Below are 25,895 nucleotides of genomic sequence, written 5' to 3' on the forward strand. Positions count from 1 at the left end.
TAAAGAGAGTTGCTTGGAGAGTGGTGTGAGGAAGGACCTGTGGCAAACACAGCCACTGTATATTGTCCTTCGTGTATGCATTATGTTCATTGCATGTGTATACCTTTAAAAACCAAGTGTTTGTAATGTGGTTCCCTAGGTTCAATCGGTAGTTTGAAGTGAACTCAAATGTAAAATGTATTGCAGATGGCTAGAAAATGGTAGAAGTGTTTCATAGACCCATGCCAGTGGGATGGGGTTTGTTATTGTGAATACCTGCCTTCCATTGTCCTATTATTCCTGTCTGCCTTGTAAGCTATTATGGGATGTGTGTGTGGGGGGGATGGCTCAAAGAGGGAGGGGTTTTGGCAGAGTGTAGATCCCTTGTGTTTTCAATAAACGATTCATTCTAGTTTGACTCCAAGCCTATGTGTCGTCTAGTTCTTGGGTAGGAAGGATGGTATAATGCTACCTGGATTGTTGCATGCTGTACCTGCCTATTGGGATTATTACCTGTTTTCCTGTCTACCAGCGGAGACCCTGTAGATTAAACTACTTCTCCGCTACACGACCATATCGTTTTCGCCTTGCCTTAATTACCATCTTAGGAATAAGGTTCCTTGTAAACCCCACGAGGGGGGGGGGGACTTCTTAGTCGTGGGTCCATAGTCCGTGGGAAGGAGGCTGGCTCCTAGGCCCCTCCAGGAGCCCAAGTCATGGTGGTTTCGGTGACACTCCAGTACTGCATCCATTTTCTCTTCATTCCCTTCTGTCACTGCATCCTTCTGGACCGGCATATCAGGATCTGACTCTGGTTGGGAACTTAGTGGGAGAGGAGTCGGGGCATTTTAAAGTTCTGGAAAAGATGGCTGTATTAGGGCCATAATCCACATACGAAAGGGTTGTAACATATGAGACATAAATTACAAAAGTGCGCTATAACAAATGAAGAGAACAAAAATGTTCATGAATGGTGTCTGCTGAACCAGCAGTAAAACACAAAACCTTTATATCCAAAGGATGTGGTGAAATTTACAAAAGTCTTTCAGTCCAAAGAATATAGTGAAGGTTGGGGAGTGATGGGAGGTGGGTGTGACCTCTTTCCAGGTAGTGATCCAAAGTAAATATTTGTAAACTTGAATACACGTGTGAACACCCTGTGATAGGAGTGGACTCTTACCACAATGTGGAGATATGTAAGCATATACTGTGTTTATCCAGGGGCCCAAACTGGTCAGTTAGGTGGTGTGATTCTCAGGTGGAATGGATCAACCAACTGCTTCCAAATTGAGAGGATCTGTAGGCTTCCAAACAAGGGGATATCGCCACAAAGACCGTGCCACAGACTGTGAAGTTGTAGTAGACAGTAGTCGGCTCCTGGCGGTGAGGGTCGAGCAGGTGGCACACTCGGCTACAAGTCATGTATGTCACACAAAAGACCCATGGGCCAAATCCGGCCCACCAGAACTTGTCCTGTGGCCCTCCCACAAAGTTTTGTAGATGGATCATAGAGGAACTCCATTCTGCCACCCCTGGTTCTCACCCTATGCTCCCTGCTGTCACTTGAAAAACATAGAAGCCTTCTGTGGTTACAAGGGACAGCTTTGCTTTCAGTGGCTTCCAGAAGTAACAGATTCCTCACGGCGAAGCACGGCAGAGACAGGTCTCCACAATCTGAGAGCGAGAAGATCTCCCTGCAAGGTAGCACCGCCTGAAAAGGAAGAGATAAAACAGAGCCAAATACACAGGGCAGCATTAGAGCCACCTACCTAGGGAGAGGTCGGAGAGAGTAAAGATGCAAGGAAGCTTTGGGGGGGGGGGTAAGGGTTGGTGTTGCAAGCTGTGCATAGCAAACCCCTAAACCCTGCACTCTGTACACAACGCACCCCTAAACCCTGCACTCTGTAATCTGCAGGCAGCACACCCTTAAACTCTGTACATAGAGCACCCCTAAACTCTGCACTCTATAAGTACAGCACTCCTGAACTCAGCACATTTGTCACCCCTAAACTCTGCACTCTGTATGTACAGCACTCCTGAACCCTGCACTCTGTATGTAGCACACTCCTAAACTCTGCACTCTGTGCGTAGAGCACTCCTGAACCCTGCACTCTGTAAGTAGCACACCCCTAAACTCTGCACTCTGTACATACAGAACTCCTGAACTCTGCACTCTGTACGTAGAGGACTCCTGAACCCTGCACTCTGTATGTAGCACACCCCTAAACTCTGTACTCTGTATAGCATTCCAGAACTCTCCACTCTTTATGTAGAGCACTCCTGAACCCTGCACTCTGTACATAGCACACCCCTAAACTCTGCACTCTGTACGTAAAGCACTCCTGAACTCTGCACGTAGAGCATTCCTTAACTCTACACTCTGTACGTAGCGCACCCCAAAACCCTGTACATAAAGTACTCCTGAACTCTGCACGTAGCGCACCCCTAAACCCTGCACCCTGTACTTAGAGTACTCCTGAACTCTGCACTTTATACGTAGCGCACCCCTTTAATGCCGATGCGACCTGCAATTAAATTGAGTTTCACACCCCTTCCATAATCTGTTCACGGAATGGTGATGGAAAATTGTTATGTCCCTTAGACACGGGGATGTTGCTAGCGATACTGCCAGTATCTGATCAGCAAGTTACACACAGGCTGGATTTACTTCTTTACCAGGGAGAGGTTTATTACTCAATCAGAGACATGCTGACATGAAGGAGTCATAATATAACAGCTTCTGTTCCTAACAGATGTAATCTCTTCTCTGTACCATGCTGCTGCTTCCAGGCTCCACACACTGTGTCTGACTTCCTGGTACAGCCCCTTCCCCATCATGCATCAGGAGAAAAGGGGAAAGGTCACAGTTCTTCTGCATAAACATCACACCATCACACCTCCTCTCCTTCCCAAGAAAAAAAAAACAAAACAACAACAAAAAAGAGAACAAAATGTTCAACACATAACATAAAATGGCAAACAGGATCAGTTCCGCAAGTAGTATCTCCAAGTCAGTTCTGGGATTTTCGCAGCACTTCATGAGCCCTTTGTCTGCGTTTCCTGACCTCCAATGTGTCCCGTAAGACTTCTACGCTTTGCCAACGAGGAGTTTGATGTCTTTGGCGGGTAGACTTACGAAGTGGTACAGCACTGGGAGGGATAGAGTCGGTCAAAGGTTCTGGAGACGTTTGTGGGTGTACAACAGACAAATCAGTCTCTGTAACTCCAGGCACATGGCTGGGCTTCTCAGGAATATGGTCACCAACCGTTTCAGGGGTTGGTTGTAAACTTGTGGGATCATGCCAGACACCATGCCATATGTCACCAGCAGAGCTCAGAGTAGACTCTGGTGGTTGGTTAGCAAGAGGGGTTGGGTTTGTCTCTAGTGGCTGACAAATGCGCTTTCTCAATTGCGAAAGGTGTCGTCGAACATAAACGCCATTCTCCAGGTGTACAAGGTACATTCTCCTTCCAAGAGGCCGATCAATAATGCCAGGAAGCCAAGGAGGCAAAACTCTATAATTCCGAAACCATACGAGATCACCAGCACGGAAACCAGGACGGCCTGGCGGAGGAGGTGTTGATGACTGTTCCTGTGGACGAAGTAAATCAAGTTTGGTGCGGAGATGCCTGCCAAACATAAGAAATGCTGGGGACAGCCCAGTAGTAGCGTGATTCGTGTTTCGGTACATGATCAAGAACTCCAGCAACTTCTCCTCTGACATTCCAACTTGGTCCACAGTGGACAGTAAGTGCTTCTTAAATGTCTGCCCAAACCGTTCTGCCAGCCCATTCGAGGCTGGATGATAAGGAGCGGTTCTGTAGTGTTGGATACCCAAGCCACTGAGGAAGGAATGAAACTCATGCGAAGTAAATTGAGTGCCATTGTCTGACACTATGGCTGTTGGCAATCCATATTGAGCAAAGAGCTTCCGTAAGACTTGAATGGTAGCAGCTGAGGTAATAGAAGGCATTTGGAAAACCTCTGGCCATTTTGAATGCGCATCTACCATGATCAAATACATTTTACCCTGGATTGGGCCAGCAAAATCAAGATGGAGTCTTGACCACGGGTCTGTCGGCCATGGCCAAGGTTGCAGGGTTCCCCTCTTTTGGGGACGCTGAGCTTGACAGCACCCAGGACATTGATCCACATTATCTTCAATTGCTGTATCCATTTGTGGCCACCAAACATAGCTTCGGGCTCGCTGCTTCATGCGCACCACACCAGGATGGCCTTCATGCAGTATCCTTAGCATGGTTGGTTGCAAAGACTGAGGTACAATCACTCTATTGCCCCATTGTAGGCAACCAGCATTAGTCACAAGCTCACATTTTCTGGCAAAGTACGGACGAAATTATTTTGAAACTTTCTCTGGCCATCCAGTCTGAACATATGAGAATATCTGTGAAAGGAAAGGATCTGTGGCTGTATGTCTGGCAATTAGGGAGGTGGACATGCAGGACCGTGGCATGTGTATTTCCACTACGCGTATGTCTCTTGGTAGGTGGTCTCCAAGTGGCAATCTGGAAAAGGCATCTGCATTGCCATGGGTATCATGGGAGCGGTATCTGATAGAATAAGGATAAGCTCCCAAAAATAAAGCGTACCTTTGTAAGCGAGATGCTGTTGTTGTAGTAATTCCTTTCTGAGGGTTCAGGATTGACAACAGAGGTTTGTGGTCAGTGATAAGTGTGAACTTCCGACCATAGATGTACGTGTGAAATTTTTTTGTGGCCCATACAATGGCCAAAGCTTCCTTGTCTATTTGGGAGTAGTTTTGTTCTGCTGAGGTTAAAGACCTGGAGGCAAAAGAAATGGGGCGCTCTGTCCCATCTGGCATGACATGGGAAAGCACGGCACCCAGTCCATAAGGCGAGGCGTCACAAGCCAAGGTGACGGGTTTCTTTAAATCATAGTGGACCAGAACTCGAGAAGACAGAATGAGTTCTTTGGAAAGCCGAAAGGCTTCTTCACATTTTTCTGTCCAAATCCATTTAGCTTTTGCATCCAGTAAGCGATGTAACGGGTAGAGCTGGTGTGCTAGGTTTGGCAAGAAACGGTGGTAGTAATTTAGGAGGCCAAGGTAAGATCTGAGCTGTGTGACATTCTGTGGAGTAGGGGCATGGGTAAGGGCTTTAACCTTTTCTTCAGTAGTGTGTAACCCATGTCGGTCCACCGTGTGGGCACAAAATTCCAGCCGAGACTTTAGAAATTCGCATTTTGAAAGATTGACACGTAAACCATATCTTTGGAGTCTCTCTAGCACAGCTTCCACATTCTAAGCGTCTGTCCCCTTGTCCGCAAAAAAGAGGGTGAGTGTTCACATGTCTTGCTAGGAGGATTAACGACTTCCTTTTCTAACCCCTATCTTTTTGTTCATTTAACATTACAGTGGGACCAGACTAGGATCACCACCAAGGCTATGATCGACACCGGATCTTGTGGAAACTATATTGATACACGTTTTGTTACCTTAAATAAAATACCTATTATTTCAAAACCTAAACCTGTTTCTGTTAGTTTCATTAACGGTATTCCACTATCTTCTGGTCCAATCACTAACCAGACACAAGCACTCCTTGTCACTGCCAACGAGTCTCATATGGAGACCACCACTTTTGATATACTATCTTCACCCCATTTTTCCATTATTTTGGGACTCCCCTGGTTACACACACATCAACCAATCATAGATTGGAAAAAACGGACTTTGGTTTTCCCTTCTCACTATTGTGAGAATACGTGTAACCTCCCATCTTATGGAAAGATCCTGTCTGTGGTGTCAGATGAGATTGCACCACTATGCTATCAGGATCTGTCCGAAGTATTCCTTGAGAAAAATGCTCAAGTGTTGCCTCCCCATAGGGATTATGATTGCACTATCGATCTACTCCCTAACAGCAAATTGCCTTTCGGTCATGTTTATCCTCTTTCACAGGATGAACTTTCTCATCTCAAGGAATACTTGGATGAGAATTTGACAAAAGGGTTCATCAGACCCTCTACTTCTTCCACAGCTGCAGGACTTTTCTTTGTCCGCAATAAGGATTCAAGTCTTAGGCCTATTATCGATTATAGGCAATTAAATACGATTACGATAAAGGATCGCTATCCTTTACCGCTCATCCCTGAACTCATTGAACAAGTGCGTGGGGCTACTTACTTCTCTAAATTAGACCTGAAAGGGGCATACAACCTAATCCGAATCCGTGACGGAGATGAGTGGAAAACAGCATTCAGAACCAGATACGGATTGTTCGAATATCTTGTGATGCCATTCGGGTTGTGTAATGCTCCCGCAGCCTTCCAAAGGTTCATAAACGACATCTTTAGAGACTTACTTGATGTCTGTGTTGTAGTATATCTGGACGATATACTTATCTATTCTCGATCTCTGTCTGAACATATAAAACATGTAAGACTTGTGTTATCCCGATTATTCGCACACAATCTATACGTGAAATTAACCACTTAAGCCCCGGAGGATTTGGCTGCTAAAGGACCAGGGGTTTTTTTGCGATTTTTTACTGCGTGACTTTAACGGACAATTGCGCGGTCGTGCGACGCTGTACCTAAACGAATTTGACGTCCTTTTTTTCCCACAAACAGAGCTTTCTTTTGGTGGTATTTGATCACCTGTGCGATTTTTTGATCACGCGCTATAAACAAAAAAAGAGCGTAAATTTTGCAAAAATAACAATATTTTTCACATTTTTTTATATGAAATTCCCCAAAAAAAAAAGTAAAAATCAAAATTTTTTAACATTTTTCGGCCAATTTGTTTTATGCTACCTATGTTTGGTAAAAAAAATCGCAAAAAGCGTATTTTGATTGGTTTGCGCAAAAGTTATCGCGTTTACTAACAAAGAGAAAGATTTTTGTCATTTTTGGTGTTTTTTTTTTTAACGCGTAATGGCGGCGATCTGCGATTTTTTTTTCGGTACTGCGACATTGCGGCGGACAGATCGGACCCTTGACTGACATTTTTGACACTTTTGGGGTTACCAGTGACATTACTGCAGTAATCAGTGCTATACATATGCACTGTTACTGCAAAAATGACACTGGCAGGGAAGGGGTTAACTTTATTGGACAGGGAGGGGTTAAGTGTGTCCTAGGGGCGTGCTTTCTACTGTGTAGGGACATGGCTATTGGTGTAAAAGCAAAGATCAACCGTTCTACATAGTAGAACGGTCAGATCTTTACTTTTACACAGGGAGAACTGACAGGCAGCTTGTTTACACAAGCTGCTCTGTCTTTCTCCCTTCACAGGAGCGATCGCAGTGTGACTGGCGGACATCGAGTCCGCCAGTCACACGCACTGACTTGCCTGTGAACGAGCCGCGGCGGGCGCGCGCCTCGGCGGGCGCGCGCCCGCTCGCTATAGGCTCGCAAGTCAGTGACAGGCGAGTGACGTACCGATACGTCACTCTGCCTGGCCGGGGCTGACCGCCGCAGTATATAGTCGTGCGGCGGTCGGCAACCGGTTAAAGAAATGCCTATTCCATAAAGAAGAAATATTATTCCTAGGATACATCATATCCAAAACCGGAATTAAGATGGATATGAGCAAGATATCCTGTATTCTGGATTGGCCTATACCAACAACTCGTAAGGCATTACAGCGATTCCTTGGATTTTCAAACTTCTATAGGAAGTTCATTAAGAACTTTTCTGCTATTGTGAGACCTCTCACACAACTGACAAGTATAAAGAAACCATTCAAATGGTCAGAAGAAGCAAATCGAGCTTTCTGCTTGTTAAAATCAAGCTTTACTTCTGCTCCCATACTACGCCATTCAGACCCATCCCTCCAATATATTCTGGAGGTAGATGCGTCAAATATGGCAGTAGGAGCAGTTCTCTCCCAACGACCAACAAATACTTCACCACTCCACCCAGTTGCTTTCTTTTCAAAATCACTAAGCAGCCCAGAGGTGAATTACCCAGTGGGTGAAAAGGAGTTGCTTGCCATAAAACTGGCACTGGAGAATTGGCGACATCTACTTGAGGGTACCCGGTTACCAATACTCATATATACAGATCATAAAAACCTTCAATACCTCCAGACTAACAAAACTCTCTCCCACCGGCAGGTACGATGGTCATTATTCTTCCTAAGATTCAACTTCTTAGTGACCTACATGCCTGCAGACAAAAATAAAAAAGCGGATGCGCTATCACGATTAACCGAAGATAACTGCACCGAAATCCCTTCTATTCCTATAATACCCTATGAACGTATTATTGGTGTTGTTCGTTCCTTGAAGGAAGAGATTTTGCACAGTATAGGATTGTATTCACCTCCACCACAACTAAGCACTGATGTAGAAGGCTTCCTCTATTACAATGACAAACTCTACATACCCCCTACTATGCGCACCAAGATCTTGGAATTATCACATGATGTGCCCATGGCAGGACATATGGGTATGACGAAAACCCTTAATTTGCTTACCAGGCAGTTTTGGTGGCCTGATATGAAGATGTCTGTACAAAAATTTGTTTCTTCATGTGACATCTGTGCAAGGTCCAAAATTGACACTACAAAACCATTTGGTCTACTCTGCAGTCTACCAATACCCTAAGTTCCATGGGAAGTTGTGTCCTTAGACTTTATAGTAGAACTACCACCTTCTAAAGGATTTAATACCATTCTAGTGTCAGTGGACCACCTGACAAAGATGGCACATTTCATCGCTATCCGTAGACTACCTTCATCTAAACAAACAGCGGAACTACTGATGAAACATGTGTTCAAGTTACATGGAATTCCAAAGACTCTTTTATCCGACCGTGGTTCACAGTTCATTTCCAAATTTTGGCAAGCTCTTTGTCAAATATTACGGATTGAGCGAAAGCTCACTTCTCCCTACCACCCTCAGACCAACGGACAGACTGAAAGAGTCAACCAGTGTATAGAACAATATCTGCGTTGCTACACATCATACCTACAGGATGATTGGGTGGACCTTCTCCCTCTAGCAGAATTTGCTTATAACAACGCAACCCACAGTACTACTAAGAAAAGTCCGTTCTACTTGAACTATGGGTTTCATCCCACACTTCTTCCACCACGCATCCTACCATCAAGTAACCCAGTAGCCTCGGACTATCTTACTCAAATAAAAGACTCTCTGGGTTTACTTAATACCACTATCTCACACGCCCATAGTCAACAAAAAAGGTACTACGACCTTCGTAGAAGACCTTCTCCTCAGTATGCTATTGGGGACCTCGTTTGGCTATCGACAAAAAATTTAAGATTAAAGATCCCTAGCAAAAAGCTTGGACCTTTATTTTTGGGACCCTGCCCAATTAAGAAACTTATTGGAAAAGCTGCAGTACAGCTCACCTTACCAGCAGATCTCAAGATCCATCCCATCTTCCATGTGTCGCTACTGAAGCCCCATGTTCCTAACCAAGGAATAAGGCCTACCATCTTGCCTCCACCTCCAGTACAAGTTGAAGGCGGAGAAGAATATGAGATTAAGGAGATTTTGGATTCTCGTATCCATAGAGGAAGACTCCAGTATCTCATAAGATAGAAGAACTATGGACCCCAAGACGACACCTGGTTGGATACCTCTGATGTTCACGCACCAAGGCTTATACGAAGGTTTCACTCAAAATACCCGGAGAAACCAGTGCTATAGGCCTTCAGGAGCCGGCCTTAAGGGGGGGGGGTACTGTAAGATTCTGGTACCTCTGGTACCCTTAATTTCCATTTTCTTCCAATATGCGTCCCACCTTTCTAATTAGGTGGTACGCATACACCTATAAGACAGATGACGTCATTGCCGAGCGCCGCAGAGCGGCTATTTCAACCGCCGGCGTTCTCTCTCACGTTGTTCGTTCAACCTGCTTGTGTGTCCACATGCTTACAAGCTTGTCTTGCTGCCAGAACCTCCAGCTATTTGCTTTTTCCTGGAATAGACCGGAACCTCGCTACTGATCCCTGTATCTCGCTACCGGATCTCTTCCTCACTACTGGACCCCTCTACTACTAATCTTACTAGTGATAAGTACCCCACAGGGGAATCCTCCATAACCTTACTTACACTATCTACCTCTGCACATTAAGGACTGTTACTATCTATGCATACTAATTCTATCATCTGCACTGTTACATAGATTACTAGCTCTTGAGCCTACTACCATCTATCCTTGCACTGGGTTAGTCTATCCTGTATTTGTCATCTGCTGTCCTTACCACCTGTTACAATACTCGACTACTAACCTATCTGCATTCTACCTAAATACCATCTAGTACTCTCCTGAACATTTCTATCAAGTGCTTACCATCTCTGTCACTGTTCACACCTGTCCCTTCAGCACATCACCTTCATACTATCATATACATCCTATCACTCCAGGAACATCTTATTTAGTGTGTGTATATCTGTATGCTGAAGCTGACAGGCCCACAGTGATGAGTCTGGAGAGTTGGATCTGGTTATTCAACACATCTCTACACGACTACAGAGTGGAGATTCTGCAGCTGCAAATCCAGCCTACAACAAAAACGCAGGAGCGTTACAACTTGCAGTTGCAGGTAAGCTTGCTTTAAGTCTATTTTTGTAAACATTTGCCCCCCAGCCAGTGAGCTAAATAGATCTTCAAGTCGAGGCAATGGGTATTGATCCACAAGAAGTTGGTTGTTCAGGGCAACCCTGAAATCCCCACAAATCCTAATGTCTCCATTCTTTTTCTTGACAGGCACAATTGGTGATGCCCATTCACTTCTATCAACTTTTGTTATGATGTTTTCAGCCAATAGGTGATCCAGCTATGCTTCCACTTTCTTCCGCAAGGCAAAAGGTACTGATCTTGCCTTACAAAAACGAGGTGTAGCACCAGGCTTCAAGAGGAGGTGGGCCATCTTCCCTTTTATGGTGCCCAAAGAGTCCTCAAAAACCTCCTTAAAGCGAGACTTCAGGGATTTGACCCAATGGTCTGTGTCAGAAAGCAATGTACATTGGGCAATGGTAAAAGGAGGCATGCCCAGGGCTTTGATCCAGTCTCTACCATACAACTGTAACGCTCCTGCGTTTTATAGTGAGCTGGATTTGCAGCTGCAGAATCTCCACTCAGTAGTCATGTAGAGATGTGTTGGAATGCCAGATCCAACTCTCCAGACTCATCACTGTGGACCCGCCTGCTTCAGCATACAGATATACATACACTCAATAAGATGTTCCTGGAGTGATAGGATGTATATGACAGTATAGAGGTGATGTGCTGAAGGGACAGGCGTGAGCAGTGATAGCAACGATAAGCACTTGATAGTAATGTTCAGGAGAGTAGTAGATGGTAATAGGTAGAATGCAGATAGGTTAGTAATCATGTATGGTAACAGGTGGTAAGGACAGCAGATGATATATACAGGATAGACTAACCCAGTGCAAGGATATATGGTAGTAGACTCAAGAGCTAGCAATCTATGCAGATGATAGAATTAGTAATGCATAGGTAGTAACAGTCCTTAATGTGCAGAAGTAGATAGTGTAAGTTTGGTATGGAGGAATCCCCTGTGGGGTACTTATCACTAGTGAGGTTAGTAAGTAGAAGGGTGTGGTAGTAAGGAAGTGATCCGTTAGCGAGATACGGGATCAGTAGCGAGGTTCCGGTCTGTTCCAGGTAAAGAGAATAGCTGGAGGCTCCGGCAGCATAGGACAAGGCTGTTAAGCATGCGGTTTGAACGAACAACCTGTGAGAGAAAGCCGGCGATTGAAATAGCCGCTCAGAGCGGCGCTCAGTTATGATGTCATGCGGCTTAAAGGTATATGCGTTCCACCTAACTGAAAAGGTGGGACGCAATATGCAACGGAAAATGGTCAATAAGGGTACCGAAGGTACCAGAATCTTACAACAACGGAGGACCTCCTTCACGTACAACATAAAGGCGCAGAGTTTGACTGCGGTTGCCCATTGTAACAAGAGGTTTCACATAACCCAAGGGTTGTAGTAGTTCCTTGCTGCAGGTTTGTAGTGTGAGATTTGTAGGTTGGAGCGGTAGGGACAGGCCCGATGCCTTTAAATCAGACCATGAAATGACAGACACAGCCGCCCCTGTATCAACATCCATGGAGACAGGACAGCCATTGAGTGTGACATCCACTTTTATCGCTGGAGTACTCCCAGCTACTCGAAACAGTCCAACATGCTGGACACAGGTCTCCTCATCAGAGCTGAAGCCGTTATTATCCGCATCCACATGAAACATCTGTGTACGTCTACCTCTTGTGGTACCATTCAGGGAGCGGGAGCTGTGGCAAACACGCCCAATATGACCAGTCTTTCCACAGAGAAAACAAACAACATCCCTGAACTTGCAAGCAGGTGCACTGTGAGTAGTGTTACCACAACGGTAGCAAGTTTGCGTCCTAGAGACAGAAGAAGTAGGGTGGCGAGACTTAGGTTGATTTGGGGACGGTTGTCTTGGGTGTCGGGTGATAGCAGTGTGGAATATTTCCTCACCCTGGTTTGCAGGAGTGTCAGGTGGTGCCTTCAGTAGGATAGCATCTCGTGTAGCCAACTCCATGACCGTAGCAAGGTCAGTGGCTTTCGTCAGAGTCAAGTCGGGTTCTGTGAGTAAACGTTTCTGAATGGCTGGGTCGCAGAGTCCCATGACAAACATGTCGCGGAGAGCGGTCTGCAGGTAGTCTCCAAACTGACAAGTGGCAGCTAGTTTACGTAAAGCAATGATAAATGTCTTTATGTCCTCCCCTGCCTGCTGCCTCCTACTGTAGAATTTAAACCGCTCTGCGATTTCTAACGGCTTTGGGTTGTAGTGTGCATGTAGCTTCTGAATTAGGGGCTGAGAGGCCGGCTTGTCTGGGGAAATGAGGTCTCTGAGAGTACCACATGCAGCTTTTCCCAATGCTGTGAGGAAAACTGCAACTTTCTTTTCTGCAGCCAAACTATTTGCTTCCATATACTGATCTAGCCTCTCCACCCAGGAGCTCCATGACTCAGCAGCAGGATCAAATTGTTAAATAAACCCTATGAAGGACATGTGTGCTAAAATCCCATCCTCGTCGCCACTGTTATGTCCCTTAGACACGGGGATGTTGCTAGCAATACTGCCAGTATCTGATCAGCAAGTTACACACAGGCTGGATTTACTTCTTAACTAGGGAGAGGTTTATTACTCAATCAGAGACATGCTGACATGAAGGAGTCATAATATAACAGCTTCTGTTCCTAACAGATGTAATCTCTTCTCTGTACCATGCTGCTGCTTCCAGGCTCCACACACTGTGTCTGACTTCCTGGTACAGCCCCTTTCCCATCATGCATCAGGAGAAAAGGGGAAAGGTCACAGTTTTCCTGCATAAACATCACAAAAATTCTGCTTTTGTCAGGTATGCCACATATAGCGTGTGATAATGCTAGAACAGGATATGGACATTAGTGTTAAAACCGGGTCCTGCTCTAGATCAGAGTTGGGCCAATCACCCCCCGGTTCAGTTCACACCAGAACTCCCAGAACAGAGAAAAAATTTGGATCTGAGCCGCAAACTCTAATAAAGTATATGGGACCCAAACATGAAAAATTTAAAATTCAAATTTTTAAGGCTTGGCAAGTTATTGGCTGTAAAAAAGGGTATGGGGACCCGGGTACTGCCCTGGGGGACATGTATCAATGCAAACAAAAAAACAGTGATTTTAATAATGCTTAAAGTGAAACAATAAAAATGAATAATCCCTTGCCTGGGGGGGTCATCATAGTCTGACTGTAAAGTGGCGCATCTGTACCATGTATAGAACCTGCTGCAGCAATAATTACATTAAAGGCTGTCTTCATTGCATGGGGTCCAGGTATGTTTCCAAAGGTTTTGCAATGATTCGGATACATCACTTTTGTATAGGTGTTAGGAGATAGTGAGGTGTTGATTGAAGAATTCAAATACAATTAAAAATAGGTTTCGTAGAAGCTGCAGGATTACTGTCCAGGTCTTCATAAACTTCTGCCCTGCAGCCGGGCACACAACAGGCTCATTCACACAGTTCTTCAAGGACCAGTCTAGGGGATGTTGTTTTTGTGGTTTGTATTTTTGGAGAACTGGGATAGGGTTGAGGGAAGTGGTGGGATACTCCAAAGATAAGAACTATGTACAACTTGAGGACCTTTCTGAGCAAGCTATAATGAAGTCTGGCCTTGTAACAAACAGTAGACTTCAGCTTAAGTAGTAGTAGTTAGAACCACAAGAGCAAAGTCCCTTTAAGAAGTAGATTAGCTGGACAGAGCTCTTCAGGACACCAGTGTCCCCTTTAATAGACACACAGCTGAATATAAAGCACCAGAGGGGTAGCTGGAGCACAAGGTCCCCAAGATCTCTCAGTATCTGTACTCACAATGCCCAAGGACAGATGGATGCCTGTAATAAATGGCTAGACCAGCCTTTTTTAACCAGGGTGCCTTGAGGTTTCCTTAGGGGTGCCTTGAGGTTTCTTCAGGGGTGCCTTGGCAACCCGGCTTCTAAAACCCAGGAGCTGAAGGATTAAAAAGTCTCTGGTACGATCATATCTACATTACTGAAGGCCAGAAAACCTCCCTCCAGAAAGATTTGTAACAGGACTTGGAGGCCTTATGTGTCCTCATGTAAAATCAAGAAGTTTCAACCCCGGAAATACATGATTGGATTCATTTTGGTTTTCCTCCAATAGGGGGTGGAAATGTATTTGGCGGAATGCCAGACATCAGCTCTGACATTTTTTTTTCCCCCAGAAACCAATTGCGTCTCATTCATTGATATGTACTTTTATTCATGGGGTAACCCATATTGTTCCACCTGTTAAGTCCCCCCTGTGTCCATGAGACTTGAATGTGATCTCATCTGTCTTGCAAAAACCACCATTTGAACCAATTAGAGAGGTTCAGTTAGCCCTGTTGATTTAGAAGGTGTTTTCTTTTGTGGTGGAAATCACGTCGGCAAGAAGAGTGTCAAAATCGGCAGCACTTTCCTGTAAGGAGCTCATTATAACTCTCCACCATAACATAATGGTGCTGCGTCCTCATCTGTCTTTCCCATTGAAGATGGTTTTGGAGTTATTTGAATCAGGATATTGTCCTCCCTTCATTTTCTACTAGTCCTCAGTCACCGGCAGAGAAAGCTTGGCACACATTAGATGTGGTTTGGGTTGTTGAGGTTTATTTGAAGATGTCTGCAGTGCTCAGGTAGTCAAATTCATTTTTCATCCTTCCAATCGTCAGGTAGCTTCAAAGTTGACCATTGCAGAGTGGATCTGTCAGCTTACTACACATGCCTATGGCTTGAAGGGTAAGGCTCAGTACTGTTGGGGAAGGGTTGCCACCTTTTCTTCAAGCCAAAATTCAGCGGCACACGGCTATTTTGTTTTTATAGTATACACTATACATATATTTTGTGATTAAATAACATTTCTAATCATATGGAGTTAATCACAAATCCCCCCCCCTTACATCAGAATCTGCAGAGTTCCCCCTTTACATATGAATCCAAAGCGTTCCCCTTTACACCTAAATCTACAGCATTCCCCTTTAATCTGAATCCATAAAGTTCCCCCTTTACATCTGAATCCACAGAGTTCCCCTATAATCTGAATCCATAGCGTTTCCCTTTACATCTGAATCCATAAAGTTCCCCCTTTACATCTGAATCAGCAGAGTTCCCCTTTGGATCTGAATCTGCAGAGTTCCATTACACTGTCTGCAGAGCTCCCCCTTACAGTGTAAGTGGAAATGCTGCAGACTCTGATGCAAGAATGAACCCTGCAGACTCTGACATACGGGAGAAGTCAGGGGACACAGATGTAAGGGAGAACAAGGGGGACTCTGATTTAAGGGGGAGCACTGCAGACTCTGGTGTAAAGGGGAACTCTGATGTAAGGGGGTCTCTGGTAACTAATATTTACCTTTAATAAAGCATTGCGCTAATAAAAAAAAAAATTGGAACTACCACCATTTTATTTTCCAGGGGCTTTGCTTTCAGGAAATATATGTTTGCGGGTTTTAACTAATCCATACCTGACAGAGGAAACAAAGGGCCTGTCTATAAAAAGAAATAAATATTGTTATATGAATGTGACAAGCATTCCCCAGTGATTTACACAGTGATTTCCTATGATGGTCAGCTCCATCTAGTGGTCATAATGTAGCAGAAATACTACAATACCACATTTATACCATTAGATGGCACTGATGATCATAGGAATTCACTGCTCACAACCCATTGAATACATTTTTCACAAATCGACCTGTAAGTGTTTGTGAAATCTTCCCGCACAAATTGTACTCAGGCAATGAAAGGTAATGAATCCATTTTTATTTTTCTCCTGCTATCAATGGCCAACACTTCATCCATGTCTTTGGTGATCTCTGATCTCCTTATGATGATGAAGATCAGCCATGAAGTATATCTGAGGTGTATATCAGGGTGTGCTTCTTCCCCACATGTCCACCAACATTCATATAGAAGACATTTCCCGCATTTAAGGCACTAATACACCTCAAGGGTTGTGTGGGACCCCTGATGTACAGGAAGACAGGACCTCAGTGATGAACAATTCCTTCGTTCAGGACAGGAATACGGCTTCTCCCCCGTGTGAGACCTCTGATGTCTGGAAAGATCGGACTTCAGTGAGGAACAATTCCGTCAGTCAGACCAGGAAAGTTCATTCTCCTCCGTGCCCAACTTCAGATGACTGTAAACAGAGGACTTCTGTGGGTTACACTTCTTCCAATCAGAAGAGGAAAGTGGATCTACCTCCGATTTCAATCTCACATGTGATTCAAAATCAGACTTACTTTGAAAACATTTATCGCATCTATGACAGAAATACGGCTTCACAACCCTGTGCAATCCCAGATGTCTGGAAAGATAGGCCTTCTGTGAAAAAAATTTCCCGCATTTAGGACAGGAATACGGATTTTCCCCCGTGTGAATCTTCTGATGTAAAATAAAATGTGATTTGTATAAAAAACATTTCCCACACTCAACACAGGAATATGACTTCCCCCTTGTGTGCACTCTCTGATGCATGGTAAGACTGGACTTCTGTGAAAAAAGTTTCCCGCACTCAGGACAAGAATACGGCTTCTTACCTGTGTGAGATCTTTTATGCTCAATAATTTTGAGTTTAGTGTGGAAACACTTCCCGCACTCAGAACAGGAATATGGCTTCTCTCCTGTGTGCACTCTCTGATGCATGGAAAGACGGTACTTTGCTGAAAAACATTTCCCACACTCAGGGCAAGAATACGGCTTCTCGCCTCTGTGAGATCTCTGATGTCGGGAAAGGTTGGACTTTACTGAAAAACATTTCCTGCACTCAGGGCAGGAATACGGCTTCTCGCCTGTGTGAGACCTCTGATGTTGGGAAAGTTGGGCCTTTACTAAAAAACATTTCCCGCACTCAGGGCAGGAATATCGTTTCTCCCCTTTGTGCAATCTCTGATGTATGGAAAGACTGGACCTTACTGAAAAACATTTCCCACACTCAGGGCAGGAATACGGCTTCTCGCCTGTGTGAGATTTCTGATGTTGGGAAAGTTTGGCCTTTACTGAAAAACATTTCCCGCACTCAGGGCAGGAATATTGTTTCTTCGCTGTGTGCGATTTCTGATGTATGTAAAGATTAGATTTTACTGAAAAACATTTCCCGCACTCAGGACAAGAATACGGCTTCTCACCTGTGTGATATTGTTTATGACCATTAAAACTGGATTCAGTACGGAAACACATCCCGCACTCAGCACAAGAAAATCTATTTTTTGTTGGAAGAACCGCAACGCCCCTCACAGTCCTTGGTTCCTCAGGATAAGAGGAATACGATGGTCCGGCACCGTCCCTCACAGTCTGAGGTTCCTCAGGATAAGAGGAATAAGATGATCCGGCACTGTCCATCACAGTCTGAGGTTCCTCAGGATAAGAGGAATACGATGATCCGGCACTGTCCATCAGAGTCTGAGGTTCCTCAGGATAAGAGGAATACGATGGTACGGCACTGTCCCTCACAGTCTGAGGTTCCTCAGGATAAGAGGAATACGATGGTCCGGCACCGTCCCTCACAGTCTGAGGTTCCTCAGGATAAGAGGAATACGATGGTCCGGCACTGTCCCTCACAGTCTGAGGTTCCTCAGGATAAGAGGAATACGATGGTCCGGCACTGTCCCTCACAGTCTGAGGCTCCTCAGGATAAGAGGAATACGATGGTCCGGCACCGCCCCTCACAGTCTGAGGCTCCTCAGGATAAGAGGAATACGATGGTCCGGCACCGTCCCTCACAGTCTGAGGTTCCTCAGGATAGGAGGAATACGATGGTCCATCTACACTGTGTGGTGCCGGATGGACATTTGAGGTAGCCGGGTTTTCTCCTGGACTATACTGTGTGATGTCCTCATCTTCTACTTTACAGTCTGGAGACAAAGTGAGACAATGCTCTGAGGTTTTCCTCATCTCCCGTCCATCTACTAAAATAGAAATACAAAGATTATTACAAGACATCAGCAGATTGGTTCCCCTAAACCAGGACTCCGCCCACATCAGACAGCTTTGTCTCTGAGGATCTTACAATTCCCCCCTCAAGGTAACTAGTAAATGGGTCCTCTGATCTCCTACCAGTTCATTTCTTTATTCATGGTCCTTAGTCAGAGAGTGAGGAAACAACGAGAACTGTCTTTTATAGGAGTGACAGTGATGAGGGGATTACAGGACGAGTGTCCCCTCCCCCTCTATCACTCATTGCCATCTTCCCAACACAAGAAGTCCGCACTTCCTTATTTAGTCCATCATTTAGTCATGAATAACAGCGGGGCTGAGCCCCACCAGAGGTCAGAGAGTGAGGATGGGGGGAGAACAACCAAGATGAGGACTGGACTGATCCTGAAGACCACCATCATTGGGTTACTGACTCCTCCCTCATTATCACTTTCTGTTTAAGGTTCCAAAGTTGGAGGATGTTATCACATCATTATCACCATGTAAAAGTCTGTCCTCCAATCAAATCATCAGATATAAAATGTCCAGCTGGTAGGAAATGGGAGTAACAAACGAGAATCCATATTATGTGTATATATAGCAGTACCAAGGTCAGGCCTTTTTAACGTACAACATATTGTATGAGTTAAAACAGTTGGGACTATAAAGTATCAAAATTATGTAATGTATAACATAGAGTATATAGTGCAGGGGTCAGACGTATGGAAGGTACAATATAAGTTATTTAGTAGAAGAGACATGACTAATAATATTGGTGTTTAGTAATCAGTGGTGGCTTAAATAGTTAGACAAGTTGCAGAGGTCCCACACCGCTGCCTCCCATCTCCTGAGACTGCACTCAGTGACTTGGGTGTGAGACTATACAGACATATCCCTCCACCCGGCACAGCCAGCAAATAACAGAGCAAGTAACCCCGGGAGAATTGTTCTGTCAGAAATCTTGCTAGACCCGGGCATGGGGCAGAAGAACCAAGGTACATACCCCAGGTGCCAAAGGTCAAGCAACGTCTATGGTAAAAAACCAAAATTTTACTGCCAGCTGAACCCCAGAATCTCCATAAATCCAGTCTAGAGACATAAATTGTGTCTGCAGCACAGAGAAGGAAGATTATCCGAGAGAAATACAGGACGGGGAACACAGCTCAGGAAAGTGACCAGGGTATTACAGGCTGATAGCACCCAGTCCCCGTCCTACTCTGGACCAATCAGTGAGCAGTATGGGTGGAGGAATGTATTTAGTGTTAATGACCCACCTGTGCTGATCTCTGTAGGAGTGTCCTCCTCTATAAATGTCCCCGTTATTCCATCCTCCTCCATAGACTGCTGATCATCCCTCACATACGTCTCTTCTTCTTCTGCTTTAACCTCAAACTCTATATCGATTGGATCTCCACTCTAAACCAAGAAAATGAGAGAGAATATCATCTGTAAAAGCTTTATTATTGTGACATCACTTAGGAAATCCACACATCGTCTCTATGAGTTTGTGTTTTAAAAGCTCCATCCCACCAACCTTGTAACATATAGAGATGGTGTGACCTTCCTGTGTGGAATCCCGGGAATACAGAGGACGGGGACATCTCTCTGGTGGGTTTCTGTAGCTGGATGACTCATCATCCTCCTCTTTTATCTCTTCTTTAACCTCAACTTTAGAATCTCTCAGGTTTCCACTCTGAATATATAATAAAAATGACATCAATGGTAACAATGCAGATAATGTACAGATCCTAATGATACTATCAGTGATTGTTCCTCATCTACCTGATGATGGTGAGGGATGATGTGACCTTCCTGTGTGGAACCCCAGAAATACAGAGGGCGGGGACATCTCTCTGGTGGGTTCCAATTACCAGGTGGCTCCATCATATTCTTGTGTCCATCTGAAAGTTTCTCCTTCACTCCATACTCCTCATCCTCCTCTTTATACTCTTCTTTAACAACAATATTATCATCCCCGAGGTTTCCACTCTGAATATATAATAAAACATTAATTGTAACAAACACGTTTGTATATAAATCATAACTACCCATAATTGTTACTCCTCTACCTGATGATGGTGAGGGATGGTGTGATCTTCCTGTGTGGAATCCCGGGAATACAGAGGACGGGGACATTCTCTGTTACTAGGTGACTCCATCATCTTCTTGCAGAGTTTATTATATTTTTCAGAAAACTCCTCGATCACTCCATGCTTTTCCTTCTCCTCTTTAGCATCAATATTATAATCCTTCAGGTTTTCACTCTAAACATATAATAAAGAATTTATTATGAGAAACAACCTTGTGTATAAATTATACCTATCAGTGATTGTTCCTCATCTACCTGATGATGGTGAGGGATGGTGTGACCCTCCTGTGTGGAATCCCGGGAATACAGAGGACGGGGACATCTCTCTGGTGGGTTCCCATTACTGGATCCATCTGTAGGAAACACACACACTGACTGAATACATTGTTTCTATGTGTTTATCAGATGATGGGGGATCTAGGTGGATCCTCCGTACTGCTCTCTCCTTTACAATAAAGTCTCCTCTTACCCGGTGATGTGAGGGGCGGCTGATTCTCCATCATGACGTCCTTCCCAACACCGCTCACCTCTTCTGTCAGCAGCTCCATTATCTCTCTGGAGACTTCTAGAATCTTCCTTATATTTCTCTATGCTATCAGGGAGGGAGGTGGAGGCAATGTGATGGTCATATCATCTCCAGATATCACAGGAGGAGAACCCTAGAATTGAATACAAATAGTAAAATCAAATGACATTCCCAGAATCCTCCTCACCTCACAGGTCAGGTCTCCATTTTATTAAAACCCCACTGGGATATAATTTACCCACATAGCCCCCTCACTCTGTTTGTTCAAAGCCTGTTGCAAGCAATTCTGGTTTTATTACACACAACACAGGAGCTACAGTCTTGCTTTATTAGTGAGAAGGACATTTAGAGGAGGAGCTGTGAGATCAGTGTGATGTCATTGGATTCTCTGACTCTGGTTGGAGGGACATTGGGAGGAGAAGCTGTGAGGTCAGTGTGATGTCATAGGATTCTCTGACTCTGGTTGGAGGATACTGGGAGGAGGAGGAGCTGTGAGGTCAGTGTGATGTCATAGGATTCTCTGACTCTGGTTGGAGGATACTGGGAGGAGCAGTGTGGGGCGTTGTGTGGGGTTTCCGTACACAGAATTATTTCTTCCAGGTGTGTCTGACCTCTCTTAAACTGAAAGATGAACTTAGTCTTTGGGCTTTGCCAGGACACATCACATTCCTGTGATCTCTGTGTACTTCGGAGACATTACTGATCACATCTTAGGATGAATATCTGAGACTGGGATCATTACGGAAAAAATTAGTTGTTAGGAAATTTATTACAAATTACCTTTTTCCCTCTTTCTTCCTATTTGAATCTTATAAAATAAAGACATACAGAATAACTCCCCCATTACCCACGACTAAGAAAAAGCGGTATAATCCGTTTAGACTGATAAGGTGAGAAGGTGATTGGTGGGAAAGGTGACACATCTCTAAAATGAAGAGAATGTTTCGGCCTCGGAAGTGGGGAAATGTTCTGACCCTGAAGGGGTTAATCTAAATTTCTGCACTATATATGTGTCTATCATCATCTGCTGGAGATAAAAGATGTCACAGTGACTATGGAGGAAGAGGACGGACATGATGGGTGTAAATAGAAAATAAGATCTTATTACCTCCTCGATTGCCCATTCCAGCAATGTCACCTCTCTACTTCCTCCCGAATCACCTTTCACCCGGTGTTCCGTGAGAATTACCTACCCGTGAGAAAAACCTACCCCTCGTCACTTCCGGTACTCGCCACTGTATGGAATGCAGCGGGTACATTAAAACAGCTGGGCTGCAATACAAATCATCTCCGCTCCTGTCACTGTCACTTCCCTGATCTCGGATAGTAAATATAAAAGCGGCAGCGGCTGTATGAAAAGATAAATCACGGAGCCGAAAGCCGCTTTTATATTTACTTGCCGAGAGCAGGGAAGTGACCGGGACAGGAGCGGAGATGATTCGTATTGCCGCACAGCTGTTTTATGTAAGCGCCGCGTCGGTAGGTTTTTCTCACGGTACACCGTGATCTTTTCATACTAGTGCGCTTGCGCACTAGTAAGCTCCTCTGTTCTTCCATCACGTATCCGGGGCTCTGAGCATGCGCAGTGCTGCGCTGCTCAGCTCTTTCTGGCCGGAAGTGACGAGGGGTAGGTAATTCTCACGGGGTAGGTAATTCTCACGGAACACCGGAACTTCCTATTTATACCTGACATCACTTCCTGTCTTCCATAGAGACTTCCTGTCTGGGTACACATGAGATCACCACCTTGTGCAGCTCAGAGGATCTGCAGCCCCGAGAAACATCTCGTAGTGTGCCCACGGCCTTGTGATGTGTGTGTATGTACTGTATATCCTTATAGATGGGTCATCTCCGCTTCCACCAAGGGGGAGAGAAATATATTACTGCTCAGTCCAGTCGTTCTCAGCCAGGGTTCCTGCAAAGCTTTCTAGGGGTTCCTTGACCAATGAACAATTTCTGTCTCTCAGTAACAACTAAAAGATATCTTTATAATAATCAATAATAGATCCTTAAACCGTTTATGAATTTCATATATAAAATGGTCAAATGCCAAATCAATGTGAAAATCCGTTGTGGAAATAAACATGAAAACATTCCAATAAAAGTGATATAACAAAATAAATATCTTTCCCTGAAAGATATTCCGGCTTCCCTGAAGCCTCCTTATATATATAATGTTATTATTCAAGCTTCCCTGAAGCTTCTATATATATATAAAAATTCAGAGCATCTCCCAGAGCTGCTCTATTATCCAACACGCTCCCTGAGCGTTTGGCGTATGGCTCATAGAACGGAACCAGGGCCAAACGGCCAAGTCCCACCGGACAGGCAAACAGATAAAATAAAATATCTCCTTACTCAGACCGGTGAATCCTTGGACCCGTGACGGCCGCTCTCTCTCCGTTCCCGGACGTAGCCCCCAATCTGTAGGTGATTTCTCTTTATATTCACCCTAGATACCTTAAATGTATACTCAAAAGTTAAGTCCCTGACTTAGTAGCAAAGTCTAGTCTGTTCTATGCAAATAAAGCAGAGCTCTGGAGAATGTTTTATCCTGCTAAAGAAAACATGTGCAACCAGTGATCAGTCTAAAGCATTCTTAAAGCGGAGTTCCGGGCACAGATCTAATTTTTTGATGAACATACCCCCGGGACAGTCAGGGCTAGCACATTCCACAATGGCTAGCCTCTGATCTGTCCCGGTTCGCACTTACCTGCAAGAAGAAATACTTACTTTGAAAATTTCTTCCACAGCGTTTCCATCTCTCTTGTGGGCAGCTGAAGCCGGCGCGGTCCTCTTCGGTGTCTTCTTCCGCGTCTTCTTCTCCCAGAATGCGCCTGTCAGGAAAGGAATTGCCATTCAGCAACAATAGAACGCTGGAGGCAGATCAGGTGTGTCACCACGCCCATCTCCCCAGCCCTGGCCCTATATAAAGCACTCTCTGGCTGTGCTTCAGTGCTGGTTTATCATCAGCTCTAGTACCTGTGTCCTGTTTGTTTATCTGCGTTCCTGCTTTTGACCCGGCTTGCTCCTTGACCCATCTGCACTTCTCCTTGTTTGACCTCGGCTTGCCTGACGACTCTTTGCCTGAACCATACCTCTGCTGGATATTCTGTGTACCTACATCGGCCTGGATTCCACGGATTCTCTCCTTGTCTTACCCCTCTGTACCTCCATTTCCTCGGACTGATTCACTGTGTATGACCCTCGGCCTGGCATTAACCTTGTCTCTTTTCTCTGAGCATCTATAGATCTCCTGGAAGCGGTCCTAATCACCATCCATCCATCCATCCATCCGGGATCCATCCGCATCCAGTGCTCCTTGGGACGTGTCATCTCCTGTTTCACCACCAGGGGTGATCCGCACCGAGCTGCAAGGGAAGCCCTCTCAGCACTTCGGCCTCCACCAAGGTAACTGACAGCATAAACCAGCCATGTCAGAGGCCGACAGAGGTGCTTCCCAGCTCGAGGCCCTATGCCAGCAGGTTTCAGCCCTGACCCAAGCTGTGCAAAGGCTACAAGATGGGTACTTCCAGCTAGAGGGTCGAGTACTCAACATGGCCGGCCCTTCTCCTCCACCTGATCCGAATCAGCCATCCGCTAGCTCGCTGCCGGCTCCGGCCCAACCGGACCAAGCTAGCTCCGGCCATTCGGCTTCAGCTCCGCCCCCGGAACCACGGGTGCCCACGCCGGAACGCTTCCGTGGGGAGCGTAGGAAATTCAGGGCCTTCAAGAATGCTTGTTTATTATACCTAGCCCTTCAACCTAGGACCTTTTCCTCTGAGTCCGTCAAGGTGGGATTCATAATTTCTCTACTGGCCGAAGAACCTCAGACTTGGGCACACAATCTCTTGGAACAGAAGAGTCCAATCCTGAATTCCACAAACTCTTTCTTTGAGGCTATGGCCCAATTATACGAGGATCCCCAGCGTACAGTCACAGCAGAATCGGCCCTGCATGCCCTCCAGCAAAACAAACGCCCGGCCGAGGACTATACGGTAGACTTCCGTAGATGGGCAGCCAACACGGACTGGAACGAGGCAGCATTAAAATACCAGTACCGTCATGGCCTCTCGGAAGCTTTAAAAGATGAGCTGGCTCGGGTAGAAACACCTGCATCCTTAGAGGATCTAATCGCTCTTGCCATCCAAATGGATAGGCGTCTGCGGGAGCGACGCTCAGAACGCCTTCAAGGGTCTCGAGCCACGTGGGTCATGCCAAAGGTCCCATTTATGGCCTCTCCTCTACCAGGACCAGCTGTCAATGCCCCGGCAGACGGGGAACCTATGCAAATTGGGCTCATTCGTTCCTCCTTGACCCCCGAAGAGAGACAACGCCGTCGCCAGGCGAACCTCTGTCTATACTGCGGAGCTTCCGGCCACTTCCTCCGCAATTGCCCTGTGAGGCCTAGTAAGTGCTGTTCACGGTCTGTCCCGAACTGTCAGGTCTCTGAGCCATCCCCTGCTCACCTTATCCTTCCTGTCTCCCTACAGGTAGCAGAAGAGAGGATCCAGCTCACGGCAATTATTGATTCCGGAGCTTGCAGTTGCTTCCTGGATTGTACACTAGCTGCGAAGCTAGGGGTACCCCTGCAAGCCAAGGAGCAACAGCTTCAAGTTTTCCTGGCCGACGGATCCCTGCCTAGTTCCGGACCCGTGACCAGGGAGACCTACCCGGTCCTTACTACCACGGACTCGGGTCATCAAGAGCTCCTCCGCTTCGATGTCCTGTCCTCTCCCTTATTCCCGGTCATCCTAGGCCTACCATGGCTCCAAGCCCACAATCCACAGATCGATTGGATTAAGAAGAGGATTTCCTTCTCATCCAAATACT

General features: G+C 45.4%; 1 protein-coding gene and 1 pseudogene across 2 annotated transcripts in view; both read right to left on the reverse strand.

Moving 5' to 3' along the window:
* Window positions 1-25,895, reverse strand: part of LOC309564458 (uncharacterized protein) — a 1,566,033-nt gene that overhangs the window by 580,177 nt on the left and 959,961 nt on the right. The gene's annotated exons all lie outside the window — the stretch shown is intronic.
* LOC309564011 lies at window positions 11,850-13,001 on the reverse strand (annotated as a pseudogene). Its single transcript has one exon. The product of its transcript is annotated as an uncharacterized misc_RNA (transcript).

The sequence above is a fragment of the Pelophylax lessonae genome (assembly GCF_965119305.1).
Source record: "Pelophylax lessonae genome assembly, chromosome: 9".
Classification (NCBI taxonomy): Eukaryota; Metazoa; Chordata; class Amphibia; order Anura; family Ranidae; genus Pelophylax; species Pelophylax lessonae.